General features: G+C 33.9%; 1 protein-coding gene across 1 annotated transcript in view; it reads left to right on the top strand.

Moving 5' to 3' along the window:
* The window catches only part of CUL9 (cullin 9), a 535,945-nt gene that overhangs the window by 237,525 nt on the left and 286,339 nt on the right, over positions 1-12,081 (top strand). The gene's annotated exons all lie outside the window — the stretch shown is intronic.

Raw genomic sequence — 12,081 nt, 5'->3', positions numbered from 1 at the left:
AATAGTGCAGACTTGGGGTTAGCCCCTCATGGACCTGATGACCATGAGTATTAACGCCAAAACACCCTGCTTCTTCAGTCATCGCAGGGATGTTCAAGCCGAGGGGCTGGATGCTCTAGTTCAGCCATGGCCGACTGAGGGTCTTTTTCCTCCATGGCCCTTAGTGGACAGAATTCTTCTTCGCACTGGTTGTGTGATCCTGGTGGCCTTGGACTGCCCAGGTGTCCATGATATGCGGATCTGGTTTGTCATCTGGTGGCGTATCCTCTGCCACTGCCTCTCTCGACCGATCTTCTGATTTAGGGCCCCATTCCAATGTTCGATCCGGGTCCCTTTTGTTTTACGGCTTGGCTCTTGAAAGGGCACGCCTAGGTAAGAAGGGTTATTCCGATAAGGTGATCTCCACTCTTTTGGAGTTCTGGAGACTTTCCACTTCTCGGGCTTATGAGTGTGTTTGGCGTCTGTTTGAGGTGTGGAGTGGTCTCTTTTCGCGCTTCTTTGCCTAACATCTTGGAGTTCTTGCAGGATCACCTGGACAGGGGCCTTACTTGGTCTTCTCTCTGGGTTCAGCTTGCAGCCTTGTCTGCCTTTCATGGGTTGTTATGGGGTCAGCGTTTGTCTGCCATTCCTGATGTGGTACGCTTTTTGAGGGCGGCCAAATTGCTAAAGCCTCCAGTTTAGCCATGTGTTCCATCTTGGGATCTTAATTTGGTCTTGTCCATGCTGGTGCGCCTACCTTTTGAGCCTTCATTGAAAGACGATGTACTCTTAAAGCGGTGTTTTTGGTGGCCATTACTTCTGTGAGACGCGTTTCAGAGCTGCAGGCTTTCTCTTGTATGTCTCCCTTCCTGGAGTTCTCTAGGAGTGGGTTGTGTTGTGGCCTGTCCCTTCTTTTATGCCAAAAGTAGTTTTGCCTTTTCATGTTAATCAGTCCATAGTCCTCCCCGTGTTGGGGAGTCAGGTGAGCTCTTTGGAGCAGAAGCAGTTGCGCAAATTGGATGGCTGCTGGGTCCTTCACTCTTATGTTCAGTGGACCCAGGAGTTCAGGAAATTGGATCATCTCTTTGTCATTTTAGCGGGTCCTTTTAAAGGAGATGGCGCTTCCAAGGCTACCATTGCACGGTAGATTAAGGAGACTATTGCTTCCACATATCTTCTTCAGAAAAAGCTTGTTCCGGAATTTCTCAAGGCTCATTCCACTCGGTGTCAGGCAGCTTCTTGAGCTGAGTCTTCTCTTGTGCCTCCAGTGGATATTTGTAAGGCTGCAGTTTGATCATCTCTGCATTCCTTTGTCAGATTCATTTCACCACCAGCACTTGCCTGTTTTACCTTGATTTGTCACGATTTGCTGTTATTTCTGTTATTTTACTGCATTACCTGGACTTATTTTGCTGTTATATTATTTTTTTTTAGTTTAACTTTCTTCCACCGCCGCCGCATAGCGGCGGCGCGCCGGAGCGCGCGCCGAAGGAGCGCACATAAGGAGCAGGTCCTGCTCCTTGGTGCGCTCCTTCGTGCGCTAACTGAGGGCGCGACTAGTTACAAGAATACAGCCCTAATTCATGTTCTTAGGTGGATCATTTATCTTCAGCACATCAAATTTGTAGCCGTTTTTAGTTTTTGCTTTTTTATTAGTTTATTATTTCCGCATTTTAGCGTTGACTCAACTTTTAATATGCCTGCGATTTCATCTAACAATAATATTCCTACCATTTGGGGGCCTCGTCCTCCAAAACATAGATCCTTAATGCAACACCAGCCTTGCCTCTTAGAAATTCCCATTACTTCCCCTCTTAGTGAATCACCAAAGAACAGTAACTTAAAAATTGGCCTCATCAATGCTCGATCGATCAAGAGTAAATATCATCTATTAAAAGATTCTATTACCACTCAACGATTACATATTCTTTTTATTACTGAAACTTGGCTCTCTGATGGTGAGGAAGCATATCTATCATACTGCTGCCCTCCAAATTACAACTATTTTTATAACCATCGCTTAAATCGTAAAGGAGGTGGCCTCGCCGTTATCTTTCAATCTAACCTAATTAATCTTAGTGATCAATCCAATGGAAACTCCGCTATCGAATATCTTGAGCTTAAACTTAATTGTAATATCAACTTCAATTTTTTGTTGTTATATGTTCCTCCACCAGTATGTCAAAATAAAATTACATTACTTCAAGATATAATTTTTGATTTTTGCTCATCTTCATTATTTCCTTTAGTTCTGGGAGATTTTAACATTCATTTTGACAATGCCTCTGATATCAATAATCAAGAAATATTAAATATGCTTTGTTCATTAAACTTAGTTCCAAAAATTGAAGGCCCAAGTCATTCAGCAAATCATACTTTGGATATGATTTTTGCCCCCAATTCTCATTATATTAATTGCTCCACTCCATTAATTAATCTAGTACCCTGGTCCGACCACTATTTTATTTCTATTTCCATAGCCTTTTCTAGTTTAAAATCTCATAAAAAGCACACTGAACCTAAAACAATTTCATATCGTGACCTTACTAACATAGACGATACCGACATAACACCTTTTTTTGACATTTCGACTATTGAAGACATGCCAACCTTGATTGATGATCACCTTTTACATTGGAATTCCTCTCTTACCTCTTTTCTAGATATTAAGGCTCCAATAATCTCAAAATCTATATCAGCACGAAAATTAACTAACCCATGGTTTACGCCTGAATTACATCTTTTAAAAAAACAACTTCGAGCTCTAGAACGAAAATGGCGCCATTCTAAGACTCAAAAGAATCTCCTAAACTTTAAGGAACAAGCGGCCATATACAAATTAAAAATTAACCAGTCCAAAAAAAAATTTTATACAGACAAAATTCATAAAGCTAAAAATTCTGCTGTTCTATTTAACATTTTAAAATCTATCATATCTCATAAGACAAATAATTATACAAACCAGACACCGCTTCTAAAAGCGCAAGACTTAGCAGATGCTTTTAAACAAAAAATCAACAATATTCGAAATACTTTTATCTCCAATATAAACAATAATCACTCTATAGAACATCCTGGTGACCATCTTTTTACTGCTAGATGTTCAAATTTCAAACTCCCTTCACTTAATGATATTAAATCACTCATGTCACAAATAAATCTAAAGAGCTCTGGATTTGAAATTCTGCATCCATTTTACTTAAAAAAATTCTTTCATCTCTTCGGCCCATTTATTCATTCCATTATTCTAAAAAGTTTACAATCTGCTACAGTTCCTATTCTTTGGAAAACTGCTACTATCATTCCTTTAATTAAAGATCACAAAATCAGTAGAAATGACCCTTTAAACTATCGCCCGATTGCTAATATCTCATTCTTAGCAAAACTGACTGAAAAATTTATATTTAATCAGGTTTCCGATTTTGTTGAATCAACCAATGTATTACATCCCAATCAGACAGGTTTCCGCAAGTACCATAACACAGAACACTCCCTAATTGGCTTAACAAACAACATTCACTATTTTCTGGATCATCACAGATCCGTAGTCTTGTTTTCCCTAGATATTTCCGCAGCATTTGATACAATAGATCATGATTTACTTCTTAGGAGATTAGAATCAATAGGCTTTAGTGACCAAGTCCTTAATTGGTTTGCATCATACCTTACTAATCGAACTTATCTTGTGAAATTTAATAAGGAATTTTCAGAAGAATATACGACAACCTTTGGTATCCCTCAAGGATCTATCCTATCACCTCTGTTATTCAATATTTATCTTGCACCATTACTGAACCTGTGCCAGTCTGTTGGCTTCACTGCTTTTTCATACGCAGACGATATACAATTAATTCATCCATTTAATCCTGAAAATCAAGAAGACATCAAAACTTTAAATGCAAAACTTGAACAAGTTCATAATTGGCTTAATAATAATAAATTATCATTAAATATAAATAAAACAAAAGCTATGATTTTTAACTGGAAAAGAGATATTAGACTTAATTCTCCTTTCCTCCTTAATAATAAACCAATTGAAATCGTTCCTAAAACGAAAATCTTAGGTGTTATAATTGATGAAAGATTAGAATTTAAAGATCACATTAACAATATAGTTAAAGTCTGCTTCTACAAATTACGTCTAATTCGATCTATTTCTAAATTTCTTGAATCCAAATCTCGCAATATTTTAATTCATTCATTGGTTATATCAAAACTGGACTATTGCAACTCTTTGTTGCTTAATATTACTCAAAAGGAAAAACGACAACTGCAAATTGTTCAAAACACGGCAATAAAACTAATCTATGACGCTAGGAAATTTGATCACGTGACTCCACTCTTCAAAGATGCACATTGGCTTCCTATTTGCCAACGTATACAGTTTAAAGTTTTACTACTTATCTTTAAAAACTTGATTTTCAAAGAACCTCAGTGCATTTCTAAAATGCTAATTCCCTATAGTTCCGCACGCGCACTCAGGTCATCTTCCCAAAACTTATTAGTTATTCCATCTTTAAAAATTATAGGCACCCGTAGATTAGACATGTTTTCGGTCGTGGGCCCCCAATGGTGGAATTCATTGCCCCAATATATAAAAAATGAAAAAGACATTCCCTCTTTTAAGAAATCTTTGAAAACATTTCTTTTTAAAAAGATTTTTAATACATAAAATTTTGTTGTTTTTTTTTTAATAAAAATTTTTTCGTGTTGAGAGAGGGAGACTGAAAAGTGGATAAAGTTGAGGAGGAATCTTGATGTGGAACCGCTGTCAACGGATTTCTAAAACCTGCGGCGGTTTGAAGCAGCCCTCTCTGATCAACGCGGAACTGGGACCCTGAGGGCGAAAAGTCAGTGACTTTTAATAAAACGGCAAAAGTTTAAGTGGCTACATGGCATGAGAGAAAGGAGTCAAAGGGAAAAATCGCCGGTTTTTTTTTGAGAGCTGAAACGGCAAAAATAAAAAAGCAGATGACTGAAGGGCTTGAAGATCACTGTGGAAGGCAGACTTGTTCCTTAGAGCCTGGAACGGAACCCTGAAAAACGGAGAGGAAAATAAAGGTCTGTCGATTATAATTTGAGTAAGTTGCTGACAGTGTGGCTGATAGTTTCTGTGCTGAAACGGCTTGGCGTCCAGAGAAAGGTTGGTGACGGTGTGAATGACAAACATAATTTTAAATATTCAAACTGAAGAAGACTTATGTTGTCGGAGATGAAATAAAGCCTGAGGGTAGAGAGCCAGAAACAAGATCGCCGGTTTTTTTTTGTTTCAGAGCTGGAAAGGCGCGGCGAAGTTAAAAAAAAAAAAAAAATATTTTACTTGTGCCGCCAAAACTAAAGTAGCCCTGAGGAAAGAGAGAGGAAAAGGGGAAAAATCTATTTCTCTTTCATTTTTTTTTTTTGTTTTTGTGTCGGCAAGCTAGAGACTGTCTGAAATCTATATTTTACTGAAGAGAAAACTAGTGATGCCGATACTGACATAAAAAGCTCTGAGGTAAAGGAGATAGGAAAAAAAAAGATCTGTTGTTTCCTCATTGTTTTTTTTTGTTTTTTTTTAAGCTGATAAGGCACAATATGTGCTGAAGAACATCAAAGAAATACTGTGGAGAATAAAATTGGCAAAAACTGTGGCAATTGATACCACTTCACACCTGACAAAATTAAAAAAGAAAAAAAAGGTTCTGAGGGAATAAAGAAAATTTGATATTTCCTCACTGGCAAAACAGAGGGAAAAAAAAGTGCCTTTAATTCTCAAATGCTGAGAGGACAGTGTCTGTCAGTCTGAAATTAAGGCAGTTTGAAATAGACCTCCTCTGCCATTTTTGAAGAGGGTAAAGAGCTGGACAGGAACCCTGAAAGAAGAGATCCAAAAAAGTTTGCTATTTCCTCAACAACATAGCATTGAAGACGAGTCATTGATTATAAAGATTGTGGACAAGTAAGATATTAAAGACAAAATTACTGGAATAGTAACTTAAAGAGGTTTTTGTGTCATCTAACATCTGTGAAAAAAGTAAACTCCACGAAAAACAACAAAATGGCAACTACCAGACAAAACAAAAATGAGGCTGGCACGTCAGCAAAAAGACAAAAACAAGATCAAATAACACCAAGCAAGATCCCACTTCCTGCTGAAGAACCTGACATATTGAGTAAAGCAGAAGTTATGGAAGAACTAAGACAAATTAAACAAATGCTTAAGGAAACTGTAACCAATATGTCTGAAATGAAGGAAGAAATATTAAACATTCACAGACAAATGGAAAGTAATAACAAAAGAACAAATGAATTAGAATCTAAAATGGAGGTCATAGAAAGCGAAACAAACAGATGCAAAAATGATAGTCTGGAATTGAAAAAATTGAAAGATCAACTGGAAGACTATGAGAATCGAGGAAGAAGGAAAAACATTAAACTTTTTGGAATACAAGAAAATTTAGAGGGAAAAAATGCTATTCTTTTTCTAGAAAATTTAATTCCAAAAATATTACAACTGGACTTGAAACAACCACTAGAAATAGAAAGGGCGCATAGGATTCCAGTTAAAAATGTAGAAAATAAAGGCAGGCCAAGACCACTAATCTTCAAAATGCTCAGATATCAACAAGCATTAGAAATATTAAATGCTGCAAAGAAAGACAAAAATCTTAATTATAAAGGATCCAGAATTTGGTTTTTGCCGGACTTTGCTAAAAATACAGCAAATAAAAGAAAGAGACTACTAGATATGAGACCTCAACTAAAAGAAAAAGGTTTTAAATACGGTCTATATTATCCGGCGAAAATGAGAGTATCATCTGGAGATAAATCCTTGTATTTCGAGGATCCAGAAAAACTGAAAGCTTTTCTTTCTAAACCAGAACCTATGATATTTTAACATAAAACATTAAGATGGGTTTTGATGACTTTATGAAAAATTATAAAAGTATGAAATATTGAAATATCTGAAGAAAGAAAAATGATATAAAGAAAAGATAATAAAAACTTATAAGAAAGAAAGAGCAAGATATAGGAAAAACATTAATAACATACTAAATATATGTTTAAGATAAAATTTTATGATGTAAATAATAATACTAAGGAAATATAAATTAAAAAATGTTAAATGGATAAAGATACATTAATGAAATGTTATGAAAACATGACTAAAGATATTAAAGGTTAATATAGATAGATAGAAGGGGAATTTGATTGAATATTGATTGCCTAGGGGGGAGGAGAATGTTTGGGTTACAATTCCAATGTGTATCCTTAAGCAGCCATTGTATAGGGTGGGAAAGGGAGGGAAAAGGAGAGTATTTACTAGAATGATTAAGGAAAAAATAAACAAGGGATTATATACTTTAGGGGTAAATATGTGTGTCATGAAAAACATTTTTTGGATTCTAAATATGAAAGAAGAGGAGAAAAAGATTATAATGAGAAGTATTAAAATGTATAATGTCTTTTAAGATATATTCTATTAATGTCAATGGCCTGAATCACGTAATAAAAAGGGAAAAAGTATTAACATTTTTAAAAAAGCAAAATGCGGATATTTACTGTCTGCAGGAGACCCATCTTAATATAAAGGAATCACAGAAACTATCGGGTGGGTGGGTAAAGGAATGTTTTTTTGCTCCAGCAGAGGGTAAAAAAGCAGGGGTAGCAATTCTTATAAATAAAAAATGTATGGCCAAGATTAAGGTAAAAAATTCAGATCCACATGGAAGATGGATACATATTGAAATAGGTATGGGAAATGATACCCTGACGTTGTTTAATATATATGCCCCTAATTCGAATCAATCAGAATTTTTTAAAAAATTACAGAATATGTTATTACCACTGGCTGCTTCTAATTTAGTGGTGGCTGGAGATTTTAATGCTGTAATGGATCCATTATTGGATAAAAAACCAGGTAAAAGTATAAAATCTTTAGGTTTAGATAATTTGGTTCAATCATGTGATTTGAAAGATATATGGCGTATTCTTCATTTTAATGATCGGGAATTTTCATTTTGTTCACAGGTTCATAAATCATTTTCAAGAATAGATTATATTTTTGTCTCAACAAATAAAGTGCAACAGGTGATTAAAGCTTCCATAGATCCTATTATTATTTCGGATCATGCGGGAGTATGGATAGAATTACAATTAGATCAATTAGAGAATGGTAGACCTCTTTGGAGATTTGATAATGCATTGCTTGTGGATGACAAATTTTTGGAAAATTTTAAAATACAAATTAACGATTTCTTTCAAATAAATTTAGTGGAGGATACATCTATAGAGAATGTATGGGATGCATTTAAAGCAACTATGAGGGGTAATATTATATCATATTCAGCTTTTATTAGGAAACAGATTAAAATACAATATATAGAATTAGAAAAAGAAATAAAAATATTAGAAGCTAAATTGGTAAGTAATTGGGAAAATGAAGTTTTGCAAGCTCTTTTGAAAGCAAAAGGTAAATATAATGAATTAACTTCAAAAATGATAAGAAGAGATTTGTTTTCCAAGCAAACAATGTATTATGGAAATTCTAATAAGGCGGGGAGATTATTGGCAAATTATCTTAAAGCAAAAAAAAGAAGAACTAATATTAATGTAATAAAAGATGATAATGGTGTAATAACAAATCAAACAAATATAATATTAAAACAATTTTTAAAATTTTATAAGGACCTGTATTCTTCCGAGCCTTGTTTGGAGAGACAAAAAGATGGGAAAATTTTTTTAGATTTAATTAATGGACCTAAGGTTCCTGATCATATAAAACGGAGTTTAGATGAACCTATATCATTAAAAGAATTAGAAACAGCATTGAGATCTCTTAGAGTTGGATCCGCTCCAGGTGGTGATGGTTATACAGTAGAATTTTATAAAACATTTCAAAATATCCTTTCCCCACATTTACTAAATTTATATCAGACACAACTTATAAAAGGTAATATTAAAGGTACTATGGCTGAATCAATAATAATTGTTTTGCCTAAGCCAAATAAAGATCATACTTTGGTTTCAAACTACAGGCCTATATCTTTGATAAATGTTGATAATAAACTTTTGGCGAAAATTTTGGCTTTGAGATTAGCCAAAGCTCTCCCACATATTATAGATATGCATCAAACGGGTTTCGTTGCTAAAAGACATTCCTCTAATAACTCTAGACTATTGTTTCACATGTTAAACTTATCAAAAAAAATGGATGAACCGGCTTTTACAGTTTCATTAGATGCTGAAAAAGCATTTGATAGGGTAGAATGGAATTTTATGTATCAGGCTTTAGAATGGTTTGGTATAGGTTCTGGATTTATACAAATGGTAAAAACATTGTATAGCTTCCCGATTGCAAGACTAAATATTAATAATAAGATATCTGATGGTTTTCAATTGCAGAGGGGAGTTAGACAAGGTTGTCCTTTATCTCCTTTGTTATTTGATGTTGTATTAGAACCCTTATTGTTAGCAATACAGCAAACGAGGGAGATACAAGGTATTCCATATTCAGATATGGAATATAAAATTTCGGCTTATGCTGACGATATTTTGCTTTATTTGAGAAATCCAGAGTCAACCTTATCTTCTTTATTGGAATTAATTGATAAGTTTGGTAAATTTTCAGGTTATAAAATTAATTGGAATAAATCTGAAATTATACCCTTGAATGTTCATTGTGTAAAAGGATTATTTGATACTTTTCCATTCATATGGAAAGAAGAAGGATTTAAATATCTTGGCATTCAAGTTAAAAATACAATTGAAGATACTGTAAAAGAGAATGAAAAATATGTATTAAAAAAAGTTACGGAGTTATGTAAACAATGGAACCCATTACATATTTCTTGGTGGGGAAGAGTTCAAACTATTAAAATGATGATATTACCTGTAGTTTGCTACCAAATGAGTATGATACCTATTTATTTTCAGGGGTCCTTTTATAAAAAGCTCAATAGCATTTTAACAAAATTTCTTTGGCTTGATAAAACACCTAGAATAGCTTTAGTAACCTTGCAAAAATCAATTAAGGAGGGAGGGGTAAATTTTCCAAATTTCTATAGGTACCATCAAGCCTATATTCTACGTCAGGGTATGTATTGGATCCTCCCAGAACTTATGGATAATGCACCGGATTGGTTATATTTAGAATGGCGCCTTATGTTTCCCCTAAATTTAGTTCATCTACCAAGTATTAACATACCTAAAAGATACAGAGAAAATAAAATATTAATGGATACTTGGAAGACGTTGAGATTTATTGATAAATTAACACCTATCCCAATAAACAAATCAACTAATCAATCTATATGGATAAACTCCAAGATCAAAATTGGCGGAGCTCAAATCCTTTGGAAGAACTGGATTATTGCAGGCATTAGATCTCTAGACGATGTTATTTCAGAAGGTAAACTGCTGGATTTTTCACAATTGCAACATAGATTTGGTCTTAATAAAACACAAAGTTTTAAATGGTTGCAATTGAAGCAGGCCATTCAGGTTGGGTTCCCTGAATGGAAAACATTAAATAATCAATATAGTTTAAAGTTCTTATGTTTTCAAGCAGACTTCCTAGGACATCAAGCCGCATTGTGGTATAAATTAATATCTGGATATTTAAATAAAAAACCAAAAAATGGCCTAAGAGATATTTGGAGCATTGAGATTAAGCATCAAATTAATGCATCTCAATGGCCACTAATTTGGTCTTGGAGAATGAGATGTACAATGTCAGCATCTATGAGACAAACTTGGTTCTTTTTATTACATAGAGCTTTTTGGACCCCTACACGTTTGCAAAAATTAGACAGTTCTAAGTCTAATAAATGCTGGCACTGTAATCTGGAACCAGGGACATTAGATCACTTACTTTATCATTGTCCCTACATTAAAACTTTTTGGAATTCAATTTGGCCACAAATTAATAAATTAATGGAAAATCATATAGCAATATCATATGATACGGTATTATTTGGAATGATGATGAGGAAAAATAGTCAAATTTCACCAGAAAATAACAAGCTTTTATTAATAATGACAGGGGTTGCCATTCAACATATAACCAATAATTGGAAGAATTATAATAACCTAAATTATACATTTTGGTGGAATACAATATGTCATATATTTAAAATGGAAAGAACAATAGCAATACAAAGAGGGACATACACTAAATTCATAAAAATATGGGGGCCATTGACAAAATACTGCAATGAATAAATATTAAGATTTCTCTTCTTCTTTTCTTCTTTTAAGTATCTTTTTTATGACGCACATAGAGGGGGGATAATGAAAATAATATCTACATAATATGTTACAATATGTTATACAATATGTATGAATGAAAAATAATAAAAGGGTGGGGAGAGGGAGAGGGGATAAAAATATATTTAGAATATGATGTATAAGATACAAAAATGATATTGTGTATTTATCAATTGTAATTTAAAATTTTGTACACTTTATGTAAAATTTGAAAATTAAAAATATTATATTAAAGTAATAAAAGGGTGGGGGGAGGGTGAGGGGGAAAATCAAACTTAGATAAATAATGTATTAGATATAAAAGTGATACTATGTATTTATCAATTGTATTTTAATATTTTGTACACTTTATGTAAAATTTGAAAATAAAAAATAATGGGAAAAAAAAATTTTTTTTTTCGTTTCAAGAATTTTACTACCTCCTCAATGTTTTACCCTTAAATGTGTTTCTTATTATAAGATATGTAACTTTAACCTCCCTTTCCTCCCAATTGTTGTCTGTCTTGTCTAATATCTAATGTTTATATATTTATTGTATGTTTTTTATCTTAATTAATTGTATTTTAATGTACATCGCTTTGTATAAAGATATAGCGATTTATCAAATATTTAATAAACCTTGAAACCTTGAAAACCTTGAAACACTACCGTGTGGACGTTCAGACGTGTCAGGACATGGTGTTGCGGTGAGCGTGTTCTGGTGTCGGCCCTTCGGGGGGTCCACCCTTGGTGGGTACTGTTTTTGTACATCCCATCAGTGAAGAACTGGTCTTGAGAATAACAAACAACAAAAGAAATCCAACAGGATCTGCAGTGCAAAAACAGCAAGCGAAAAAACAAAAAGAAAACTGCCGA

Source organism: Geotrypetes seraphini, chromosome 3 (genome assembly GCF_902459505.1).
Source record: "Geotrypetes seraphini chromosome 3, aGeoSer1.1, whole genome shotgun sequence".
Lineage (NCBI taxonomy): Eukaryota > Metazoa > Chordata > Amphibia > Gymnophiona > Dermophiidae > Geotrypetes > Geotrypetes seraphini.
Note: the sequence above shows the minus strand (reverse complement) of the source record. Positions and strands in the feature narration are given on the sequence as shown.